Genomic DNA, 26,026 nt, shown 5'->3' with positions numbered 1-26,026 from the left:
TTTCTCAACTTGTCCTGGCACCTTCAAAGATTTGTGTATATGAACCCCCAGGTCTCTCTGTTCCTGCACCCCTTTTAAAATTGTACCATTTAGTTTGTTTTGCCTCTCCTCATTCTTCCTTCCAAAATACATCACTTCACACTTCTCTGCATTAAATTTCATGTGATTTAGGAGACCGGAAGGAGCGGAACTGGAGGGAGCACAGCGAGAGCGGAGCAGTTCAAAGGGGCAGTCCCGAGCAACAGGAGCTTGAGACCGGAAGGAGCGGAACTGGAGGGAGCACAGCGAGAGCGGAGCAGTTCAAAGGAGTGGCAGCAACTCAACAGAGGCAGTTTTTTGAAAAAGTGACATCAGAGTAAAAAAAGTGATGTCGGCACAAGGGAAGGAGCTGATTGGCGAGTAGATGGTGGGTGTATTTTTTTAAGTTTATGTTTATTTCTGCTAAGTTAGTTAATAGCCTATTAAATAGAGGGAAAGTGCTGATTGGTGAGTTGTTGGGGAGTGTTTTTTGTTAAGTTTTAAGTTTATTTCTGCTGGGTTAGTTCATAGAGGCATGGCAGGGCAGCTCAGTCCTATGGAGTGCACATCCTGTGCCATGTGAGAAGTCCTGGACGCTTCGCATAGCCTGGATGACCACATGTGCGGGAAGTGTCACCAGTTACAGCGATTCGAACTCCAGGTTTCGGAGCTTGAGTGGCGGCTGGAGTCACTGCGGTGTATCCGCGAGGCTGAGAGTTACGTGATTAGCGCATTTCAAGAGGTGGTCACCCCGTAGTTTAAGAGTATGCAGGCAGAGAGGGAATGGGTGACCGCCAGACAGAAGAGGAGGACCAGGCAGGTAGTGCAGGAGTCACAGGAGTGCATCACGCTCTCCAACCAGTATTCTGTTCTGAGTACAGCTGAGGGCGATGGTTCCTCTGGGGAGTACAGCCAGAGTCAAGTCCACGGCACCATGGCTCAGCTGCACAGGGGGGGAGGAAAAAGAGTGGAAGAGCAATAATGGTAGGGGATTCAATAGTTAGGGGAGCAGACAGGTGTTTCTGCAGCCATAGATGTGATTCCAGGATTGTATGTTGCCTCCCTGGTGCCAGGGTCAAGGAACTCAATGAGCAGCTGCAGGACACTCTGAGGGGGAAGGGTGAACAGCCAGAGGTTGTTGCCCATATCGATACCAAAGACATAGGCAGAAAAAGGGATGAGGTCCTGCAGTCAGACTATAGGGAGTTGGAAAGAGATTAAAGGATAGACCAAGTAATTACAGGCCAGTCAGCCTAACCTCGGTGGTGGGAAAATTATTCAAAAAATTCCGAAGGACAGGATAAATCTTCCTTTAGAAAGACACGGATTAATCAAGGATAGGCAGCACGGATTTGTTAAGGGAAGGTCGTGTCTGACAAACTTGATTGAATTTTTTGAGGAGGTAACAAGGAGGGTAGACGAGGGTAGTGCATTTGATGTACTGTAGAAACATAGAAACATAGAAGATAGGAGCAGGAGTAGGCTATTTGGCCCTTCGAGCCTGCTCCGCCATTCAATGAGATCATGGCTGATCATCCAAATTCAGTACCCTGTCCCTGCCTTCTCCCCATATCCCTTGATCCCTTTAGCCTCAAGAAATATATCCAACTCTTTCTTGAATATATTTAATGAACTGGCCTCCACCGCCCTCTGTGGTAGAGAATTCCACAGGTTCACCACTCTCTGGGTGAAGAAATTCCTCCTCATTTCAGTCCTAAATGGCTTACCCCTTATCCTTAGACTATGACCCCTGGTTCTGGACTCCCCGGCCATCAGAAACATCCTTCCTGCATCTAGTCTGTCCAGGCCTGACAGAATTTTATAGGTTTCGATGACATCCCCTCTCAATCTTCTAAACTCCAGTGAGTATAAGCCCAATCGACACAATCTCTCCTCATACGTCATTCCTGCCATCCCAGGTATCAGCCTGGTGAATCTTCGTTGCACTCCCTCCATGGCAAGAACGTCCTTCCTCAGGTAAGGCGACCAAAACTGCACACAATACTCAAGGTGCGGCCTCACCAAGGCCCTGTACAACTGTAGCAAGACATCCTTGTTCCTGTACTCGAACTCTCTTGCTACGAAGGCCAACATACCATTTGCCTTCTTAGCTGCCTGCTGCACCTGCATGCTTACCTTCAGCAAGGCTTTTGATAAGGTTCCATGTGGCAGACTGGTCACGAAGTTAAAAGCCCATCGGATCCAGGGAAAAGTGTCAAGTTGGATTCAAAACTGGCTCGGAGACAGGAAGCAGAGGGTTATGGTTGATGGGTGTTTTTGTGACTGGAAGGCTGTTTCCAGTGGGGTTCCGCAGGGCTCAGTACTTGGTCCCTTGCTTCTTGTGGTATATAGCAATGATCTTGACTTGAATATAGGGTGTATGATTAAGAAGTTTGCAGATGATACTAAAATCGGTTGTGTGGTTGATACTGAAGAAGGAAGCTGTAGACTCCAGGAAGCGATCAATAAATTGGTCAGATGGAAAGAACAGTGGCAAATGGAATTCAATCCGGAGAAGTGTGAGGTAATGCATTTGGGGAGTATTGTGTCTGTGTATAATAAGACACAGTCTGCAGGAGAAACGGTACAACAGGCGTTTACTGAATGAGGGTTACTCTAGAACTAACTGTACAGATCACTATTCAGGGGTTATATACAGGTGTGGTCACTGCCGGTACTACAGGATACAGGAGCTGTAAAAAGTAGTTCTCTCCCTTAAAGGTACATACATTACAATTCCTCCCCTTTTAGATTAACAGTACCATAACACTCATTTAACAATTAAATATCAAACTAATTACAATTAACACTTTTAACATGCAACATTAGCTGAAAATAGTTTATTTATAAATTCAGTCTTTGGGGAGGCTTCCTGATTCTTTCTGGATAACGCCTTTCCCGAGTGTCTCGCTCTTGGTGCGGAGGCGATTCTAGCACCCTGTCGTCAGTTGATTCATCAGCTTCCAATGCTATTGTTTCTGAGGTAGATGCGACCTGTACGTCGGGTTCCTCACCAGGTACGTATGGCCGAGACATGGGATTGACTCGTTCCTGTGACTCTAGGATCTGGTCAGCATGGCGTCTCACAATGTTCTCCCCAACATCCACTGTGTACATTAGTGGCCCCTGCCGTGTGCATATCGTTCCTGGTTGCCATTTCTCTGTTCGGTAGTCGCGGGCCAAGACCGGTTGCCCTACATTGAAGCTTCTTGTCGGCTTCTCATTGATGTGCTGGAATTGCTTACTCTCAACATCTCTTCGTACATTTGGTCTGAGCAAACCCAGACGAGATCTCAACCTTCGGTTAAAGAACATCATGGCCGGGGCCTGGTTGGTGACTGCATGTGTCGCATTTCTGTAGGCTAACAGGAAATTGTCCACCTTATGCTGCAGTGGAATGTCGTCATCGCACATGGTCTTTACTGCTTTTTTAAAGGTTTGTACGAACCTCTCAGCCAATCCATTTGTGGCTGGATGATACAGGGCGGATGTGTAATGCCTTACCCCATTCCTTTTCATAAATCTTCGAAACTCTTCGGACACAAACTGTGGTCCGTTATCAGAGCAAATCTGCTCTAGCAAGCCGTTCCCGGCAAAAATGGTCCGTAGGACTGCAACAGTTTTCTCCGTGGTGGTGGAGGACATTTTTGATCACCTCAGGCCATTTTGAGTGCGCATCCATGACTATTAAAAACATTGAGTCCATGAATGGACCAGCAAAATCAATATGCACCCGTTGCCATGGAGATGAGGGCCACTCCCATGGGTGTAGAGGGGCATGTGGTGGTGCATTTTGGACCTTCTGGCATCCTGAGCAGCTCTTTGTCAGGTCCTCGATTTGCTGATCGATCCCCGGCCACCACACATAAGCCCTAGCAAGGCTTTTCATTTTCACCCCTCTCAGATGACCTTCGTGAAGCTCATTGAGCACTCTCTCCCTTAACTTGGGTGGAATTACCACTCGGGATCCACACATCAAGGTCCCCTGGCATACTGACAGCTGTTCTCTTCTGGATGAGAATGCTGGCAACAGTGAGTCGCCATGTGCTGGCCATCCCTTCACCGTCAAATCATATACCCAAGACAGTGTCGGGTCATTTCGGGTCTCCTTCTCTATACCAGCGTTAGTTACTGGCAAGCATTCAATTATAGTCGAATGACATATTTTGACAGGATCCACTGCTGGTGCTTCCTCCACAGTAGGCAGTGGCAGGTGTGATAGCCCATCAGCATTTCCATGCTGTTTCGTGCCCTTATACTCGATTTCATATTGGTGCGCCCCTAGAAAAAGGGACCATCTTTGTAGCCATTGCGCAGTCATCACCGGAACGCCCTTCTTTGGATTAAAGATGGAGACAAGTGGTTGGTGGTCAGTCAGCAAGGTGAACTTCTGCCCGTGCAGATAGTGATTGAACTTTTTCACTCCCCACAATAGGCTGAGGGCCTCCCTGTCAATCTGGGCGTAGTTACGCTCGGCTGAGGTTAGTGACCGAGACGCAAAGGCTACTGGCCTCTCCGAGCCGTCCGGGAATTTGTGCGACAGCACCACTCCAATGCCATAGGGTGATGCATCACACGCCAACCGAATTGGTAGTGCTGGGTTGAAATGAGCCAACACCTCTTTTGATGTGATCAATGCTTTGCTCTTCTGGAAAGCTCATTTACATTCGTCACTCCACTTCCATGGTACCCCCGTTTGCAGTAGGGTGTTCAGTGGGTGTAGTACAGTAGACAAATTCGGCAAGAACTTATGGTAGTAGTTCACCAGCCCGAGGAACGACCTCAGTTGTGACACATTTTCCGGTGCTGGAGCCTTGACTACTGCCTCAATCTTTTCAGGGGACTTATGTAACCCCTCTTTATCAATAACATGGCCACAATACGAGATCTGCTTCTGGAAAAACTCGCATTTGTGGCGATTAGCTCGGAGCCCATATTCCTTCAATCTAGTGAGCACCTGCTCCAGGTTGGCGAGGTGATCACTGTCATTTTCGCCCGTGACCAGGATGTCGTCCAAATAACACTGGGTCCCTGGAATCCCTTGCAGGACTTGTTCCATTGCCCTTTGCCAAATAGCCGGAGCTGATGCTACCCCGAACACCAGCCGATTGTATTGGTAGAGACCTTTATGAGTGTTGATCGTGAGGTACTGATTCGAGGCTTCTTCTACCTCCATTTGCAGGTATGCCTGGGCCAGATCAATCTTAGTGAAGCCTTTCCCTCCAGATAGCGAGGTGAAAATATCTTCAATCCACGGAAGCGGATATTGTACAGTGTGAAGGACTGGGTTCACTGTCACCTTAAAGTCCCCACAGATGCGAACCTTCTTTGGTTCCCCAGGCGTATTACTCAATGACCTCTTCATTACAGGAACGATGGGTGTAGCCCACTCGCTCCAGTCCACTTTGGACAGTACTCCTTAACGTTCCAAACCTTCCAGCTCTGCTTCGACGGCTGGGCGGATCGCATAAGGTACCGGTCTGGCCGTAAAAAACTTTGGGCTTGCATTTTCCTCTATTTTGATCATCGCTGTTATGCCTTTTAGTGTTCGGAGTCCCTGCTGGAACACTTCTTGTGCATCAGTTAGCATTTTTGACAGTCGTCCAGGTGTGACGTCGTCATCCTTTTTGGCATCTACAGTCAGTGCTTGTATGGAATGCCAATCTAGCTGTATCTTCCGGATCCATTCACGTCCTAGTAGTGGTAGTCCTCCATCTGGCAATACATATAGGTCCATTTTTGGTGTTTCCTTGCCGTTATATATAATGTTCACCCTTATTTTTCCTTTGGGGTAGACTTTTTGCCCCGTGTACGTCTTCAAGACAATCTTTGTATCTCTCAAGGGTATATGTGAGAATAGCCGCTTGTAGTCCCTTCGGTTTATGACTGTTAGGGCTGATCCTGTGTCCAATTCCATTTTCACTTGGACTCCTGCTATCTTGAGCGTGACCCAGATAGTTTGGTGATCCTCCATTTTGATCACATTATGTAGTTTCAGACAACCCAGCTCCTTGCTTCCGGAGTCTGTATCACTTTTCTGTTCATCTGAACTACTCGCCGTCACCTTATGTACGTTCTTGTACTTCTCATGTTGAGATTTCTTGCTGCTGGTTTTCTTTCCCGACCTGCAGACTGTTGCTATGTGTCCTACTTTTCCACACTGTCTGCACACTTTGTCCTTGAACCAGCAATCATTATGGTCGTGTGTTGTTCTGCCGCAGCGATAGCACTTCACTGTTCCGTATGACATTTCATTTGTGCCATATTCTTGCAGTCTCTGTTGTATCTCTGCAGCGCCCCGTGCTGCTGCTTCATGTGATACTGCAATGCTGAAAGCTTTGTCCAGCGTAAGATCCTTTTCTGATAGAAGCCGTTTCTGGGTTCCTTCACTTTGAAGCCCACACACAAACTTGCCCCTTAAAGTATCTGCTAGTCCAGTTCCAAACTGGCAGTGTTTCGATAGCTTGCGCAGTTCCGTTAAATACTCAGCATTACTTTCATCTTTATGCTGGTTCCTTTTGTGAAACTTAAATCTTTCTGCTATCAGCAGCGTTGTGGGGTTTAAGTGGTCCTGTAGGATTGACACTATGTTTTGAAAATCCTTTTCTACTGGCTTCTCTGGGGTTACTAGGTTTCGTAGTAAGCCATACGTTTTTGCACCCATTGAATTCAACAATACCAGCGCTTTCTTGTCATCTGGCACATCATTCGCCTTGCAGTATACTTCTATGCTTTCGACATATGTCGTCCAATCTTCGACTTCATTGTCGAACGCTGTGATACTGCCACTCTTCGGCATTTTTGGGTGTGGTTAGACTGGCTTAAAATGGCGTCTCCCGCGCTTTCCTTTCTTCCCCGCTGTGGCTTAAAATGGTGTCTCCAGCACTTTCCTTTCTTCCCCGCTGCGACTTAAAATGGCGTCTCCCACGCTGCTGCCAACGCCGCTCTCGGCGGTCCTCGTGGCAAATGGCGACGCCCTGTGTGTTTCGTGAGCTGCTCTTGCGCTGCTGCCAATGCCGCTCTCTGCGGTCTTCGTGGCAATGGCAGCGCCTCGCGTTTTCCTGCGCGCCTCTCTCCTCCATTGATGCTGCTCGGCCCTTGAACACCGGCTGCGCTCTGCTCTCTCTCGTCTCTCTCCCCCGTTGACGCTGCTCGGCCCTTGAACACCGGCTGCGCTCTGCTCTCTCTTGTCTCCCTCCCCGTTGACGCCACTCGGTCCTGAACACTGGCTGCGCTTTGTGCGCTCTGCCCTCTCTCTCTCCCCCATCGACGCTGCTCGGCCTTTTTCTGTGCCGCTCGGTCGGCTCTAGCCGCCGCTGTCTGGGAAGGGTCTGCGCAGTACCTGTTGCCAGCCCGTTTCGCTGGACCACTGTGACTGGAAAGCCAAGCCTGGCTCTCGACAGCCTCCCCTGCGATGCTCAAATCTCCGCTGGATGACTGGGCGGTTGCCCGTGGTCGACGCCCGTGCTTCTGGACTCGACCTCCTTCCACTGTTCTCCAGGAGCGAATCCCTGGGAGGTGATACAGAGTTGCCGGTAGGTTCGAATCTGCTCGTCGCCAATGTTGTGTCTGTGTATAATAAGACACAGACTGCAGGAGAAACGGTACAACAGGTGTTTACTGAATGAGGGTTACTCTCGAACTAATTGTACAGATCACTACTCAGGGTTTATAGACAGGTGTGGTCACTGCCGGTACTACAGTATACAGGAGCTGTAAAAAGTAGTTCTCTCCCTTAAAGGTACATACATTACAGGGAGGGCTAACAAGGAAAGGGAATACACATTAACTGGTAGGACACTGAGTAGTGTAGAGGAACAAAGGGACCTTGGAGTGCATGTCCACAGATCCCTGAAGGTAAAGTCCAGGTAGATAAGGTGGTTAAGAAGGCATACGGAATGCTTGCCTTTATTAGCCGTGGCATAGAATACAAGAGCAGGGGGTTTATGCTTCAACTGTATAAAACACTAGTTAGGCCTCAGCTAGAGTACTGTGTGCAGTTCTGGTCACCACATTACAGGAAATATGTGATTGCATGAGAGAAGGTACAGAGGAGATTTACAAGCCTGTTGCTGGGAGTAGACAACAACAGCAGCCCCAACAGCAGCAGCAACAAAAGGCGTGCCAAGCTGCTGCTCACCCACCTGAAGATGCACAGGCCAGAAGGGGCCAGCGCATGGAAGCCCGTTGGCGCAGGAGATACCCCCCAAACAGGGTCTACAGACACAGGGTCAGCTATCTCAACATGTCTGCGCAGCAGTGCCAAAGGTGGCTCCGACTTTCGCGAGAGGTAGTGGGTGACATCTGCGCAATGCTGCAACAAGATCTGCAGGCCACAGGACCAGGTGGACAACCCTTACCAGTGGCCATCAAAGTCACCACCGCACTCAACTTTTTTGCCTCAGGCTCATTCCAGAGATCAGCAGCAGACATCAGCGGCATCTCCCAGGCGGCCGCACACACTTGCATCACGCAGGTAACCTGTCTTGTTTTGCACACTTTGTACAAAAATAATAAATTGCAGGACAACGGAGTATTACAGTTTAACTCTTATTATTAAACAATAGGTCTGTGATCTTATTCATAGCAGCACAGTGGGGAAAAGCCTGGCATTAGGACCCCTAGCCTGGGTCTTCAAAACAATAGTGGTCCTTACAGATGCTTGCAGGCCAATGACAACTCAGCATGTGATCACATGTGATTATAATAGGTATTCCTTACAGATGCCTGCGGGCCAATGATAATTCAATATGCAAATGTTACATCCCCTTTCTTTTAAAAGAAAAATGTTATGCATTACTTTTAAACCTCTCTTCTACATAATGTTCTCGGTAGCATAAACATATAAGTAAACTCAGCATTTAACTAGCACTGAAAACATCTCAATGTTTCAATAACGATGTACAGTTTTTTTTTTAGGGCAGCGATCCGCCTACACCCTTTGACAGTTCACAAGTCAAGGATAACTCTAGGCTTGACCTCTCGTCCCGACCTTGTGTGGTATGAAACTGAGCATGCTCCTGAATCGGTCAACAATTCAGGTTCAGGTTTAGGTTCAGATAAGTATGATATGTTTTGTGTATTGCTCTGTTCATCACACTCTGTTGAACTGATCCTCTCGTCGGAATGACGGTGTTGTTCCTTGGTGTTCAGGAGGTGCCTGCGATGGCGGCAGTACACCTGTCCTTCTGGGGTGTGGACGTGATACGATCGCTCAGTGTCAGCTGGCTGGATGATGAATGCTGGCTTCCAGTAGTCATGCTCCTGGATTCTGATGGATTCTCCATTGTGCAGCGGCGGCAGTAGTCGAGCTGACCTGTCATAGTATCTCTTTTGGTGTTGCAGTCTCTGTACATGTTTTGCATGCACTTGCTTGCAGCTGACGACCTCTGGCTGCAGCTGCTGGTTGGTGCTTGGAAGGATTGAGCGAAGTCTGCAGCTCATCAACAGTTGTGCTGATGACTTGAAGTTGTCAACCGGAGTGTTGCGGTACTCAAGGAGACTGATGTAGGGGTCTCTTTTGTTTGCTTTGGCTTTGTCCATGAGTGTTTTTGCAATCTGGACAGTTTTTTCAGCAAGGCCATCACTTTGGGGTAATGTGGGCTTGATGTGACATGTGTGAAATCCCATGCCTTGGCAAACAACTCGAACTCTTTTGATTTGTATTGGGGGCCACTGTCTGAGACTAAAGTCTCTACCATGCAATGCCTGGCAAAGGCTGCCTTTAGCTTGTGGATCACAGCTGCAGATGTGGTGCTGTGAAGCTTGTCCAATTAAAAAAATCTGCTGTAGTAATCAACAGTCACTATGTAGTCCTCGTTGTTCCATGTGAACAGATCCGTTGCCGCGATCTGCCACGGCCTGTCTGGGATACGGTGAGGAATCATGGGCTCTTTGACATTTGATGGGCGGCGTTCTAGACAAATGGAACATTTTCCAACAATGTCCTCAATGTGTTTGCACATTCCGGGCCAAAACATATTGAGGCAGAAATTCCTCCCCAAACGCGTGAGTACGGAAGGGGTACTCACGCGTCTGGCCGGAGGAAATGCCGGTTTTCAGCATGCACAGCGCATGCGCTGAAAACCGGCATTTCCTCTCCTCTCACCCAAGAGGTGAAGAGGCTAGTGCATGCGCTGTAGGGGGCAGCGCGTGCGTCTTGGATTTCCTCTGTTTTGGGGGATTTGCGCATGTGTAAATGCCTCCGGTCTTTACGCTTGTAAAAAGCACACGTACGTATTTACTTTTACAGGTAAGTGGTGTTTTAGTGTAATTTAGAATTTTTTTTCCCACAAGTTTATTATTTTAAAGAATCTACAATAAGGTAAGTTTAGTTTTAGACCCTTTTTATTAAAAATTTATTTTTTTCAAAAAAAAAATTATTGTTTAAATTATTTTTTTAAACTTATTTATACTTAATTTAATGATTGGGACGTTTTTTAAATTTTTATTTAAAGTTTAAATAGTGTTTTGGGCCCCCGTAGTTTTCATGAGTTTGACAGTTCTTACTCTCAAACTCATGAATGAACCTTCCCCTCCCCTGATTGGTTGCACAGTGCTCACCTGATCCCAGCCGGCACATCGCACTAACTACACCGCTGGATCAGGTAAGCACTGTGCGCTGACATCTGAACCAGGCCTGTCACAGGAAATGCAAGCAGGCCCGGGCTTCAGATGCCAGCGCGCGGGGTGAGTGCAGATCGGGGGCTTGCACCCGCGGGAAGCCCCCGACCCGAATTTTTGGCCCAATGTCACGTGCTCTTTGTTTGCATTTTTCCATGCCCATATGTCCAGCATGAATTTTTGTCAACATCTCTTCTCTGAGACTGGTAGGAATGATGATTTTCTCCCCTTTGAAGATGATTCTGTTGATTTGTGACAGTTCGTCTCTGTGGTTCCAGAATTCAGATATGCTCTGAGGGCATTTCCTCCTTTCCTCAGGCCATCCTTCATGTATGACTTTGCTCAGCAGTGTGAGTTGTGCATCTTTCTCTGTTCCTGCTCGGATCTCCTTCAGTTTTGAGTCACTCACAGGTAAGCTATTGTACACCATGTGCACCTGCACATCCATGCCTTCACTGAGGCTGCTGTCCTGGTAGCCAAGAGACTTTCTGGAGAGCGTGTCTGCGACAGGAATGTCTTTGCCTGGACGGTGAATGATTGTGAAGTCGTACTTCTGTAGCTGAAGGATCATTCTCTGTAGCCTTGGTGGGGCTGCAGCTAGTGGTTTCCTCATGATTGTCTCGAGGGGCTTGTAGTCGGATTCCACAATGACTTGTCGACCATAGACGTACTGGTGGAAACGCTTACATCCAAACAGAATTGCATATAGCTCTTTCTCGATTTGAGCATAGTTGATTTCACTGTCTGAGAGAGATCTGGAAGCGTAGCCGATGGACTTTCCTTCTTGCAGTAATACTGTGCCTAGTCCGTACTTTGACGCGTCCACTTGTAGTCTGAGCTCTTTGTTGGGGTCGAAGTAGGCAAGAACTGGTCCTGGTTCTCTGGTGATTAGGTCTTTCATTTTCTGAAATGCAATGTCATGTTATTTGTCCCACAGGAACTCATTGGATTGTTTGTGCAACTGACGCATGGGTGCGTTGATTTCAGAGAGGCTCGGGGCAAACTTGGCTAAGTAGTTAACCATGCCTAGTACTGTCTCTAGCTCTGCGCGGTTCTTTGGCGGTTCCATCTTCTTGATGGCGGCGATTTTCTCTGGATCTGGCTTAATGCCATCAGTTGAGAGGCGATGCCCAAAATAACTGATCTCGGTGGATCCGATTATGCTTTTCTCGGGGTTGAGCTGGATACCTTTCTCCTGTGATCTTTGTAGCATCGCATGGAGGTTCCTGTCATGTTCCTCTCTATTCCTGCCATAGATGAGGATGTCATCTACGATTGCGACTACTCCATCGAGGCCTTCGTAGGTTTCGTCGATCTTCCGCTGGAATTCATCCTGAGCTGAGATAAGACCAAATTGTAAACGCAGAAAGCGGTAGCGTCCAAATGGTGTGTTGAACGTTGTTAGCTTAGATGACTCTTCCGTGAGCTTGATAGTCCAGTATCCTGATCGCGCGTCCATTACACTGAAGTCACATTCTCCCACTAGCTTGGGTGTGATGTCATCTAGTGTTGGTAGAGGGTAGTGAGGGCGTTTGATAGCCTTGTTCAAATCTCTGGGGTCAAGACAGACTCTGAGCTTGCCTGTACGTGGTTTCTCAACCACTACTAACGCGTTGACCCATTCTGTCGGTTCTGTTTCCCAGACGATGATTTCTGTATTCTCCATGCTCTGCAGCTCCTCCTTCAGGTGACTATGTAGAGCAAGGGGTATCCTTCTTGGTGGGCAAATCACAGGGGTTGCTGCTGGGTCAATGTGAATAGTGCATTCACCTGGGAATAGTCCGATTCCTTTGAAAACGTCAGCAAACTCCTCCATGACTGTCTGCTTCTCAACTGGTGCTGTCAATGATAGCACTAGCATGATGAGGCCCATGTCTAAACATGCCTTTAGACCTAGCACTGGAGGTGCTCGAGTGTCAACAATGTAAAAGTCCAACATCATGTCACTTTCTTTGTACTTGCATTTCATCACGCATGTGCCTTTTACAATGAGCTGCTCACCCCCATAGCTGGTCAGTCTGTGTGAGGTGGGCTGAAGCTCACACTCATCCTTCAAGCTGTGATACTCAGAGTATTTACATTAACCTGAGCTCCAGTGTCTAGTTTAAACCTAAGCTCTGTGCCTTGTTTTCCTATCTCAACATCTGCAAAGGCTTGCTCAGTCTCTGAAATCTGTTTTTTCTGTGACACAGAATCAATAAACAGTTCCTCTGCACTTGGCTCGCTATCTGGCATTTGGCTGTCACTCACTGTGTGTACTGCTCTTCCTAAAACAGTCCTGCAAACTTTAGCAAAGTGGTTCCGTTTACCACATTTAGCACATTGCCTTCCTTTGGTGGGGCAATGCTCCTTTTCTCCATGCATCTTGTTTCCACAATATCCACAGTTTTTGAAGCATTTTATGTCTGTGTCGCTCATTTTTAGAACTCCCTCTGTTCTTTCTGTTCTGAAACACGCTCTCTGGGTGGTGTTCTTTGGTGTGTGTCTATTAACTGCGTGCACTGTCTGTTCACGCAAGCTGCTCGTGGTGCCAGTTATGGTTTTCAACTGTGCTTGGGCTATCTCATGCGATCTAGCTATGTCCATAGCTTTGTCCAGTGTTAGCCCGGACCCAACATTCAAAAGTTTCTCTCTCACTTTAGCTGAATGTATTCCAAACACGATGCGGTCTCTGACCATCTCATCTTTATCTGCATATTCACAGTCTTTTACCAGCAGTTTTAACTCAGTCACGAACTGTTCAAACGACTCACTAGCTCCTTGTACTTTCTCCTGAAACTTGTACCTAGCGAATATCATATTTGTGTTGGGCATCAAATATGTTTCAAAACAGTCAAAATAACTTTTCAGTACCTTTGCTTCATCCGCGGTGAGAGACCATGTGTTAAAAATGTCTCTCCCTTTTTCTCCGATCCACAGGAGTAGGTAGCTGCATCTTTCTTCCTCCCCTTTGCTTTTCAGCGGACCCGAGAACATCAACTCCACGTGTTGCTTGAACTTGCGCCATGCTACAGGTAAGTTCAAAGATCCCCAATCCATTTGAGGGAAGGGAGCTCCAATGATGTCCATTTCAAATCCCACTTCTGACACCATGTCTTGTTTTGCACACTTTGTACTAAAATAATAAATTGCAGGACAACAGAGTATTACAGTTTAACTCTTTTTAATTAAGCAATAGGTCTGTGATCTTATTCATAGCAGCACAGTGGGGAAAAGCCTGGCATTAGGACCCCTAGCCTGGGTCTTGAAAACAATAGTGGTCCTTACAGATGCCTGCAGGCCAATGACAACTCAGCATGTGATCACATGTGAATATAAGAGGTATTCCTTACAGATGCCTGCGGGCCAATGATAATTCAATATGCAAATGTTACATAACCGATGCCCTCTTTGCCCTTGCGCACAATCACATCCATTTCACCAAGGATCGAGCAAGTGTCACGGTGCATGCGGTTGGATTAGCTCATCTGGCGGGCTTTCCAAGGGTGCAGGGCATCGTTGACTGCACACATGTGGCCCTTGAAGCACCCCATCACAATCCAGGCATTTTTGTCAATTGCAAGGGCTTCCACTCCCTTAACGTTCAGCTGGTGTGTGACCACAAGATGGAAATTTTGCATGTTTGTGCCATGTACCCTGGCAGTTGCCATGACTCCTTCATACTGCACCAGTCTAGTGTGCCTCCGCTATTTAGTCCGCCAGACCAACTTAACAGATGGCTACTTGGAGACAAGGGCTATCCCCTGAGGACGTGGCTAATGACGCCATTGAGGAGACCATCCAATGAAGCTGAGGAGAGCTACAACTCCAGCCACATGTCCACCAGAGCCATAACTGAGCAAACCATCGGTTTGCTGAAGATGCGCTTCAGATGCCTGGATAGATCAGGTGAAGCCCTGCAATACGCAGCAGCCAGGGTCTCCAGAATCATCATGTTTTGCTGTTCACTTCACAACATGGCACAACGTCGTGGCTTGCAGATTCCTGAGGACCAAGTGGCTCCTCACATATCCTCCTCAGATGAGGAGGAGAGCGAAAACGAACATCCTGCAGAGGCCCATCTATCAGCGGCAGCAGTACACGAGAACATAGCTGCCCGGGATGCAAGGAACGCACTCATCTCGGCCAGATTTGCTTAGCCTAGTCACTCAAGCACTTTTGCCTCGCATCTTCTTACCTGAGCATCAACAATGGCCATGAATCAGCTGATTCCTAGCAATTTGACCACCATACTGACAATTGCAAGTAATCCTAAGCTCTCAATGTGGAAGCCCCGTTCGCAAAATGACACACGCCACAACTACAGCAGTAGCCATCAGATTTTTTATTTACTTTATTCATCTGATGGCTTTTTCACATAAAACATCAAATTTCACCCAAGTGACTACCCTTGTGATTATTTGTGCAGTATCTTTCTCTTATGCGTGCTCCTACATGGTGCTTCCCCTGTGGCTTCAGCAGATGTGGATGCTCCTTGCTCAATTTCTTGCTGCTCCTGTCTCAACACCTTTGGCAGGCGTCCTCTGGGGTGGCGAACCTGTGAGGGCTCGGCAACAGTCTGCTGCTCCTGCGGCTGAGCAGGGGTTGGGACTCCGATCTCAGTTGGGTGTGGACTCTGGTGGGGCTCTGACCGAGGGCTCTGCAATGGCATGGAAGTGTGAGCGCTTGGAGAGGAGCCCCCACTTCCTTGATGTCTGCCACCAACTTCCCTCTCATGGGTCAGGTCCCCCTCAGCACTTGCAAGTGGCTTGAGAGCACCTTGCTGCACATTAGGGGGGCCATGGGGACCCATATCTGCACTGGCAGTCCTACTCAGAGGGACTGCCATGAAGGTATGGTTTCTCTGTTCAATAGCTGACCATCGCTCCTACAGAGATGTCAGTCTATTCTGAACACTCACCATGTTGTCAACACTCTGTCAACTTAGCACCTCCATGGAGGTTGCCATCCTTTCCATGGTGATGCATTCATGCGCCAATGACTCCACAAAGGCTCTGCTCATGTTAGCGAGCGACTCCTCCATTCGCTCCACACTCGCAGCGACCCTGGAGACAAAACCAGCCAGAGACTCCTGCATCTTTTCCTGGAGTGCCATCACCGCTGATGCTGTGGATGGATCCAGAGGCAGAGGGACGACATGCAGCCGAGCTGAGCTGGCAGAGTCCTGCCCTCCGACTAGGACTCTCCACTGCTGTCCCTGTCTCCACTCACTTGTGAGCTGTGATACACCAGGTGACAACACTACTCTATGTCCCGAAGGTCCCACTGAGGTGTGAGTGTCTGCACTGGTACTGGGTGCGCTGAATTCTGCTGACGCTGCACCCTCAGAGGTTGCAGCTTCCTCTGAGGAGTCTGGAGGCTCAGCCTGTTCCTCCTGGCTAGTGGGGACGGGTGCTTGCAATGGTCCTGTGGGGGAGTAAAGGAAAGAGTCAGAGATGTGATGCCAAGGTTACATACACATTACATATTGCAGATGATCATTAGTCCATCTGTTAGAACTTCTGAAACATTATCAGCGACTCATGCAATTTCAATGAGAGAGATGGAAAACTATTCTGTCACCAGCTTGGTGTGATGCACCCGTCTGTCTGTCCCCCACATGCGCGTCGTCTTCCACTCCTATGATCTCCAGGACCACCTCCTCCCAGGGGGTGAGGTGGGCTACTGATGGTGGCCCTCCTCCTGTCCTCGCTCGTTCTCTTTTATTGTGAGCTCTCTTTACCTGCAATGAGGGCGACAAGTGGAGGTTGAGTGAGAATGAAGGAGTGAGTGTAGAGAATCCAAAGCATAGATGCTTAGAAGGAGACAAAGATGGAGTGAGGTGGCAAGACCAAGGGCCCTCCCTGTGTGTTGTCAGTTGTTTTCATAGCATCAGAGTGATAGGGAGTGTGAGGACTGCACAGTCGAATAGTTAGGTGAATGTGACCATAGAGAGAGAGGGAATGGGTAAGGGTGCATGGATGTCAGTGTCAAGTGGGATGTGGAGGAAGAGATTGCTAAAGCTGAGTGCGGATGAGGAAAGGCAATGGGGATCAGATTGAGAGCGATGGGAAATTCATACTCACTTTTCCATTGCGCTGAAGGTCATGAAATATTTTCCTGCACCGTATCCAGGTTCTGCGGGTAGCCGATAAGGAGTTGACCTCCTCTGCCACTTGCAGCCATGCAGCCTTTGTCTGCTGGGGAAGCTTCTTCCTCCCTGGTGAAGGGAAGAGCACCTCCTTGTGAGCTCTTGCTCCCTTCACTAAAGCCTGCAGGACAATGTTGTCGAAACGGGGTGCAGACCTCGGTCTTTCTCTGGCCATTCTGCTTCCAGCTCAGTGTATCAGCAAATGCCAAAAGGTTGGCAGTCTGCAGAAGAAGCAAGGCTTCTTGCAGACCTTAAATGCAGCAGCAATGATGATGTCATCTGAGGCGACTTTCAGACTGGAGAAACTCATTTGCCATGGGTTCCCACACGCTGGAACTCAATTGGGCAATTTAGTTAAAATAGCATCAATCTCCCACATCGAATTAGATTCGTGTGGCTAACACGAAATGCGGATTACACGACACCAACCCACACCTGAATGAAAATCCTGTCCATTGAGTACAAAAGTAGAGAAGTTATGCTGAACCTTTATAAAGCGCTGGTTAGGCCACAACTGGAGTATTGCATCCAGTTCTGGTTACCACACTTTAGGAAGGATGTGAAGGTCCTTGAGAGGGTGCAGAGGAGATTTACCAGAATTGTTCTGGGGATGGGGGATCTTAGCTACAAAGACAGGTTGGAGAAGCCAGATTTGTTTTCATTAGAGCAAAGGAGGTTGAGGGGTGATTTGATAGAGGTGTACAAGATTATGACAGGTTTGGATAGGCTAGACGGGGGAAGGCTGTTCCCACCAGTTGATGGTACAAGGACTAGGGGACACAGATTTAAGGTTTTGGGCAAGAGATACAGGGGAGACGTGAGGAAAAACTTTTTTACGCAGTGAGTGGTGAGGACCTAGAATTCACTGCCAATGGAAGTAGTGGAAGCGGAGACACTCAGGGGGAAAAATTAGATCACGCCCCCTTTGGGGCGCTAACTTCGCCGGGGCGCTACTTTTAGCGCCCTGAAAAAGTTAGCATCCCCAACCCGAAATTCACCGGTAGCACCCCAAGAGGGAGGCGGGGCGCTACTAGAAGCGCCCTGCCTCCCTCTTGGGGCGCTGCAAGTGAATATCGCGGCGTTACAGGCCGCAGCTCCAAGCTCTGCGGCACGTCGCGCCGCAGTACTGCAGGCCGGCCTCCCCTTATTAATGGGGAGGGGCCTAGCGCAGCACGTCCCAGGGCCCAGCTGGGCCACCAGGGATTGAAGTGCCGGCAAAAGAGCCCGACACTTACAGAAGGCCAGGGACGGCAAAGCGGGCAGGTACTGGCAGGCAGCCAGCAATAAAAATGGCCGCCTGGCACCTTCCCTTTAATTTTCGCTGCCCCGGCCGCAAGTAGGCCCTCCTGACCCCTTCGGACATAGCGTCTGGTGATAAGTCAGGGGGCGCTTCCGAAGATCGCAGCCAGAGCGCGAGCGGGGTGCTGCGCATGGCGATGACATCGTCGCCGGCGGCACAGAACCACCGGGTGCTAACGGTTACCGCCGCCGCTAACCTCCCACTGAATTTCACGGGAGGCATTAGCGGCGCCGCGCCCAGGTGCTTGTTGCTTTGCACCCCGTTAGCGCCCTAAGAGGGCACTAACGGGAGGCGCAAATCAACTGAATTTTTCCCCCTCAATGTTTTCAAGGAGAGACTGGATAGGCACTTGAAGGAAATAAACTTGCAGGGCTACGGGGATAGAGCAGGGGAATGGGACTGACTGGATTGCTCTACAGAGAGCTGGCACGGACTCGATGGGCTGAATGGCCTCCTTCTGTGCCATTATGACTCTATGACTCTATGCGTTGGGATGATGCAATTATCCTCAATGTCACTAGGTTCGGGAGAAAAATATTTGTCTGAGTTCCTACTCGTGATTGCTATCCGGAAACCTCTGCTAAGTGTGTGTCTGTGCAGATGTTAGGCAGCAGCATGCTCAGGCTTGGTTGGTGATACCCCTCTGGGACATGAATTTTCACAGGGCTCTCCCAATCTCCAACCGTAATTTCAGCAGAAAATCAGTGGAAACCCTGGAGAAAAGGAAATGATGTTTTGTAACCATTGACGCTGTATCCCTGGTGTGGTGTATGTGCCTTTAAGAGCAATTATGGTGTATGTGCCTTTAAGAGCCCCAGGTGTGCGTAATGCCGGTAATTGCCACTTGGGCTATATAAGCCTGTGTATTGTGTATATCCTTTAGAAACCCCCCCCCCCAGACTTGCTTAGTAAATACCTATGAACCAACTCCTGTCTTCAGTGTCTTTATCTAAACACGGACACTACACCTGGGGGTCCCACTGATCTCCCAACAGGGATCCCCAGCAGAAATTCCAGGTGCTGGTGCGTAGCCTGCTGACAATCATTATTAAGGTTCCCATATGAATAATGGCCACATGGATGATGCTCAGTTGGTGCCTGTGCAGCCATATCCCAGCAAGGAGTCAACACCATTTAGAGTAGGAGGGAAGGGGTGAAACATTAATAGAGAGAATAATTTTTTAAAGTCAGCACTTAATTCCTTGGTTTTTTTTAGTTTGTGGCTTCACTTTTACCTTCACAGTTAGCAGGTTTTGACTTTTTAACCGTTGCACTTTCACCCTACACTGCAGTTTTACATACGATATGTACACGTGAGAGAGTGACTGGACAGAGATGGGTAGAGAACCTCTGCTGAAAGCGTTCAACTATTCAGTTTTTCTGGGGTAACAAGTTAAATACTGAATTCTAAACCTAATGTGATCCCACATGGATATTTCAAGTCTGTATATAAAAAAACAGCTACCTAGGTTTGGATTGCTTTAGGCTCCCGTTGAACTAGAAAATTATAGTGCACTCATGCACCAGTAGAAACCATTCTTCAGTGGCTGTGCATCGCTATTACCCATACTCAATCTTTGTTTTCTGCTGGTTTACTGGCCGGTGGAGTGGATGTTGTTTACTGGAAAGCTAGGTGGCAGCATAGGCTGATAGATCGTTCCGGAGAGGGTGCGTCGTGTATCTGATATCTGGTGTAATGGTGCCCATATCGAATCCCTGCCTGCACGGAGTGGAGTGAGTGTTTTTACATCCTAACAGTAGAGTGAGGGGATGTGTCCATGCTCCCAAAGGTTATTGGTCTGCTTTTTCTAATATTAATTGGCAGCCAGAGGCAACCATAAAAAAAAGTGTCTGGCCCTGCTGGTTCCATGGGTCCTGAAAAAAACTAAGGCCATTGATTTTGTCATGGGATACCAGGGATCGACTTTTACTTGCCAAAACAGCCTCAAAATGGGGCCAGTAGATTTAGCGTCACATTACCGCTGCTGTTCTTCCATTAGGGAACCAACATGGCTGGTCCTAGAGTACTGCAGGCCTGTCTGGTTCAGATATCAGTTTACCGAGTCTGCCACAGAAGATTGGCCAGGTTCTGAACATCCATTGTCTGTTGTCATCTCAAATCCACTTACTCTGACCTTACTGTAACTTATCTACCTCTGTTTTTGAACGATATGGTCAGTCACCTGTACCTGCACAGATGCTACTGCAGTTTTTTAATAAAGGATTTGCTAGAGTTTTCACACAGCAATATTGCCCCTATTTTGTTAGAGGCAGCAGAATATGATTGGAGAAGTATTTTATCTCATTCGGCTTTCACATTTTTGCTTCATTGCTGCTGGTCTTCAGCTTGCTTTGGTTTCAGTACTAGAGCCACTGTCCATTGTTGGGAAATCAATGTTGTGAACACTTCTTTGTGAAACTTGATCTGTATCAGTCATAGAATTTACTTTATACCAGCCCTTCTAAACTGCACCTCAATAGCTAAATGCTAAAAACTTGAATTCTGCTAAATAAGATAGCAAAGGCATTAAATTAAGATTGTGATGATAAAAGAATATTATCATGTTAAGAGAGCAAAGAACTTTATTACTACTATTTTATTAAAGTAAATTCCCATCAGTGCCTTGTCTGCCTGGTAATCATAAAGTCACTTTTGCATATATAATGCTGTACCTGGAATAACTTCAGACATCTGATAAATGCAACTTGGAGGTGGTAGCAAAATGAATGTAATTGTGAGCGACTGTATGTTGGAAAAATGATAATTGATCTTTTTATGGCAATTTGTACTTTGTTACTTCATTCTCACAGGATGTTACAATCTTGAGTACCAGTAAAGTGCATGCTAAAATATATTATCACAAAGTGATGGAAACCTTTGTATTGGATGGTTGCCACTGGTGCTTGGCTTAATCTGCTTCTGCTAAGAATTGCATGCATCAGTTCAACAGTTGAAGCTGTACGGATACTAATTAACAAGTGATTAGCTTCTTCGTACATCACAAGCTCTAACATCTGTCTGTAATCATATTTACTTTGCCTCAGGCCTGTAGCAATGGTACACTTTCTTCTCCCACATTTGAGTATATGCCCCTTCTAGTGGGAATTCCTGCATGTGGGGGTTGTGGTAATGATCTGAACCCTCAATCACGGGCACATTCAGGTCTCTTTACATGAAGTGCATTAAGAACATAAGAACATTCTGCCTGACTTGTGCTTAAATGGATGGGGAGGGGGAGGAATGAAAATCTGCCTAAATGCGTGGGAGTCTTGGAAGACCTTTGAAAACTGTGCATATTAAGGCCAGATCGGTCAACATGCAAAATTCCGGCGTCTACAATACGCATCAGCTGTGTGCTCAGCTTGTCTATTGTTACATTCTGGTCAAGCTGCAAAGGAATTCTTAAAGCTGGCCTGCACCAAACTGTTGATTGCAATTGATGTTTTAGCTATGCAATTTGATGCAATGCTCCCCCCAATTAGATTAGATAGAAGAGGCCCAATGGAAGTATGTCAAGGAGATCAGATTGTACTCCAGGCAGATTGTCTGCCATTACCCAAGTATCTGGCCCCAAATTTCTAATGGCTTTTTCAGTGCACTTCTGGCATAAGTCCACTGAGAATGAGCTGGAAGGCCTTGGATATGCCAGGTCCAGGGGGAGGGCTATTTTGGGGCAGATCTTCATGTGAAGACGGAGTTAGGCTGAGAGTACACTCGGATGTAGGCTTATTATAAACTACGCTGCAGATATACCCAACAGTATATCACTTTTATTGCTGTACACAAGGGTAGTTAGGAGCAGTGGTTATTTAGAAATTACTGAAGGGGAATGTGAGTGTTGAAGGTAGGGTTTTTTCCCACTTTGGGCCATTGCCCCTCCAGAACATTTTGATTTTTGATACCTGATTTGATATATTTATTGCCCTTCCCTAATTGCCCTGAGAAGGTGGAGGTGAGCCATCTCCTTGTGCCACTGCAGTCCATGTGGTGACGGGCTCCCACAATGGTGTTAGGTAGGGAATAAAATTATCTTTACCCAGTAATGATGAAGAAAGTTTGTGTACAGCAAACAATGGGTGAAACATTGATTCCAGCCCTGCTCTCCATGCTATCTGGTTCTGGCAGGACCAGTGTCCCATCTTCCGAAAGATCAGATTACTGACAACATCCAATGCCAGTAAAAAAAAAATCTGACTTTTCTTCTAAAATGCTGACAATCGAACACATGAATTAAAATGCTACTATCTGCTTAAAAAGCTATGGCATGTATGTAGTACCCATGTGACCATCCAGGCCCCTAGACATGGGGCATTCCCACAAACCTGGTAGAGGACAGATGATTTTCCTCCCTTTGGGGCAGATGTATGCTCTAGTTGTGCTCCTATTGGTGCCGGTTCCTATCATTTGCATGGCTGGAATTCAGATAGTTCTGGACTTCCTTGTGGTGGGTCGCATGATGCCCTGCAATTGCCTCTGCCAAATCCATAGCTGTGACAGTTAAATGGTTCTGCCTACTTTCTGGCACACTGCTTTTACACGAGGAAGGGGTGCTGATGTGACATCGTCTTGAGAGACAGCTGCCTCATTGGTGCCTGTTCCAACCTTAACTGTGTTGCTGAGAACAGCCTCAGCATGTCCAATGAGTAGACCTTTACACAGGAATGATGTCAGTGGAGGCTCTCCAAATCTGATTTTCCAGCATGTTGAAGCAGACAAGATATCCTGTTGGAGATTGGAGTCCAAGGCTTCTACAGCAGCATTCTGAGCATTCCCCTCAGACACTCTGACTGGCCCTATGACCTCTGGCACTGTGGGCTCTACTGCAGATGATCCTAGAGGTGTCACACGTTTGATGGTGGACTGCAGTGCCAAGGAGCCACTACATAGATTGAGTTAACAAACTCCTCCACACTTCCCCAGACCTTGAAAGGTATTTTGAACAGTCTCCAATAATTCCAGCAGACAATTCTGCTTCACTTTTCCTACTGTCTTTACATTCGCAGATGATGATGTTCAGTATGGCCAACTCAAATGATGTCAGTGGCCTTACATTTGGGGGACCCGCTCCAGTGGGAGTTTGTTCCATCCAATTTTGAGCCATTTTCTCCTGGAAACAGAAAGGTAGCATTAAGATGCTGTAAGTTTGTAAATAAGCAATACAGGAAATAGGAGCAGGAGTAGTGCGTTTTTAGGAGAGGGCATTGAACAGAGTGGCGAGGTTGAAAATGGCAGGTCGTGCGTCAAAACAGCGTTACACACTGACTGACATCACAATCTGCATACTCGGCATACTGCCGGCGCATGCACGTACCACCCGCGCAATCGCCCTAACCAAGATGGTGTTCAGCGCAGGCCATGACAGAAGTGGGAGGAAGTGAGGCAAATGCCATTTTTTCTTCAAAACCGGCCAAATCTACCGGTGCTATGGAGCCGAATTTTGCGGCCTAAATCTTTAGCATTGGCCTTTGTGTCCTCCTCAGCAGCTCCCCAATATTTCCAAAAATATGCAGGCAAAAGTTCTCCAGACAGTGTAGCAGTTCAGAAGATCACAAGATAATTACAGATAAGGAAAGCCATTTTGTCCATCTTGATTCATCGAACCAGGAGAGGTCCTTACACCTCCCATTGTAGCATCCAATTATTTCAGGGTTTTTGCCTTCATTATATTATCTGGAAATTTATTCCACATCTCATGTTTATTATTTGTGTGAAGAAAGTTTTCCTGATACCAGCTTTAACTTTTAACCTTCTTTGTTCTCAGGCCACTAAAACTGTAGCAATGCCACCTATGTATACCACTGCATAATCCCCAGCCCCCATCATGACCAAATCTAACAGCTGTTGGAACTTGGGTGATACATTTTTTCTTTCTGAAGGGTATGACCATATCTCCTATAAACTTGCGAGATAATGATGCAGGATACATCTGGGCTTTGGTGAGTAACAGGACCAGTTAATGCACTTTGGTCAGTTTGTGAATAACGGCATATAACCCTAGTCCCTTAGGATTCTCCTTCATGAGAAGCATATGGTAGGAACCGTTTCAGTAGTTTTGTATTATCTGGACAGAACTATGTAGTGTCTGTTGCGTTTGCAAAGATAATCCAGAGGCCGTAAGCAGAGCTCAGTTCATGTTGCTTTTAATGGCTGATCCAAACACACTCTACAGGCAAAAGCAATCGAATACCTATATCCAATGTCAGACACAATACAATGATAATAGCACTATCAAACTCCATGTGCTCAGGCCAAGGCAATCGAGTACCTATCACCAATGTCAGACATAACAGCATCATCCTTTTCAGGAATGAGTACCACGAGGAGTGCCCGAGGCTCTTCAAAGGATGTTTAACTCCCAAATATAGGACCCTCTACTTTTTTTCTATGTGGTCCTAAATACTATATGCCACTAGATAGGAACATCGACCTAACACTCATTCGACAATCTGTACGAATTGCCACGCATGATCAGATTTAGCTGAAAACAGTGTCTGAAGGTTGTGTAATAATTCAGAAGCCTCCTGTCACTGTTTAAGCAATAATAACAGTTCAACCTTATCAATTTCAAGGTACTTCCTTTACTCGCAACTACAATACAGTAATACCTTTGTTACTCAAGAATAGTTGAAACCAAGTTCTAAGTGTGGTAATATTTTTGTTCAGGAGACAGACAGAGATCACTTTTAGTAATATTTCATTGGCTTTGAGAAGAAATTCAGCCTAATGATCTCCACTGAATCATCTGCTATGGTGAACCAAGAATTTCCATATGTAGAAGTCTTAAGGTGCAGTATTCAAACCTTGCTCCATACAGCCCTGGTGAGTGGAGACTGGAGCTGCAGCTCTGAATTCTGCATTGACATCCAGTGGGATACTGATGTCCCGTAGGCCCCCTCATCGTATGGATTGTAGGAGCCCATAAAGCCCTCCCGCCATATAGGACTAACCACCCTGTCGGCCGGTATAAAGATGGTTATGGACATGGAAGGAGCATTCACATTGTGGCCTGTAAGACTGTTTATCAGTCTGTGAATCCTTCCGCTACTCCGCAGCATTCCCCAATGGAAGAGTGTGAAGATATGAAAACAAAATGGCTTTCCTTATCTGTAATTATCTTGTGATCTTCTGAACTGTTACACTGTCTGGAGAACTTTTGCCTGCATATTTTTGGAAATATTTTTTTCCCTTGGGGAGCTGCTGAGGAGGACACAAAGGCTAATGCTAAAGCTTTAGGCCGCAAAATTCGGCTCCATAGCACTGGTAGATTTGGCCGGTTTTGAAGAAAAAATGGTGTCTGCCTCACTTCCTCCCACTTCCATCACAGCCCGCGCTGAACACCATCTTGGTTAGGGCGATTGCGCGGGTGGTACGTGCATGCGCCGGCAGTATGCAGAGTAAGCAGATTGTGATGTCAGTCAGTGTGTAACGCTGTTTTGACGCACGACCTGCCATTTTCAACCTCGCCACTCTGTTCAATGCCCTCTCCTAAAAACGCACAGCTGAACTTGCATTCAGTTGTATGAGGGACCCCCACCAGCACTACTTAAAGGGATACATCTAACTTCTAAGTTAGTTGCTTATTGCAAAGTACTGACTCTTGCAGAGTTTGTAGGAGTACTGGGTTACTGGAAGAGACTTAAAAAGTTGTTAAAGTGTGCAGTGAGTGCTGCTGGATGCTTACAAGGCATTGGCTGCTACTGGAAGGCCTCTGAGTACACCACTTGCTCCCAGTCATGGGGGCTCTACTTACAGTCCCCCGTGGGCTGCAGCATGACAGGGAGATGGAGCAGAGGCAGCAAAGAAGAGGACAAGCTGCTCACAGAGGGAGAAGGAGGAGGAAGGGAGGGAGGAGGCAACCTGCACATCCATGTTCCAGGTGGGCTCTCCATGAACACATCATCAAACTCCGGTTGCCCTGAATGAAACCCCAGATCCTCGTTGTTCAACACTTCCC

This window comes from Somniosus microcephalus, chromosome 1 (assembly GCF_052327205.1).
Source record: "Somniosus microcephalus isolate GS21.2 chromosome 1, FLI_Smic_1.0, whole genome shotgun sequence".
In the NCBI taxonomy this organism is placed as follows: domain Eukaryota; kingdom Metazoa; phylum Chordata; class Chondrichthyes; order Squaliformes; family Somniosidae; genus Somniosus; species Somniosus microcephalus.
The sequence above is the reverse complement of the archived record's forward strand: the minus strand, read 5'-3'. Positions refer to the sequence as shown.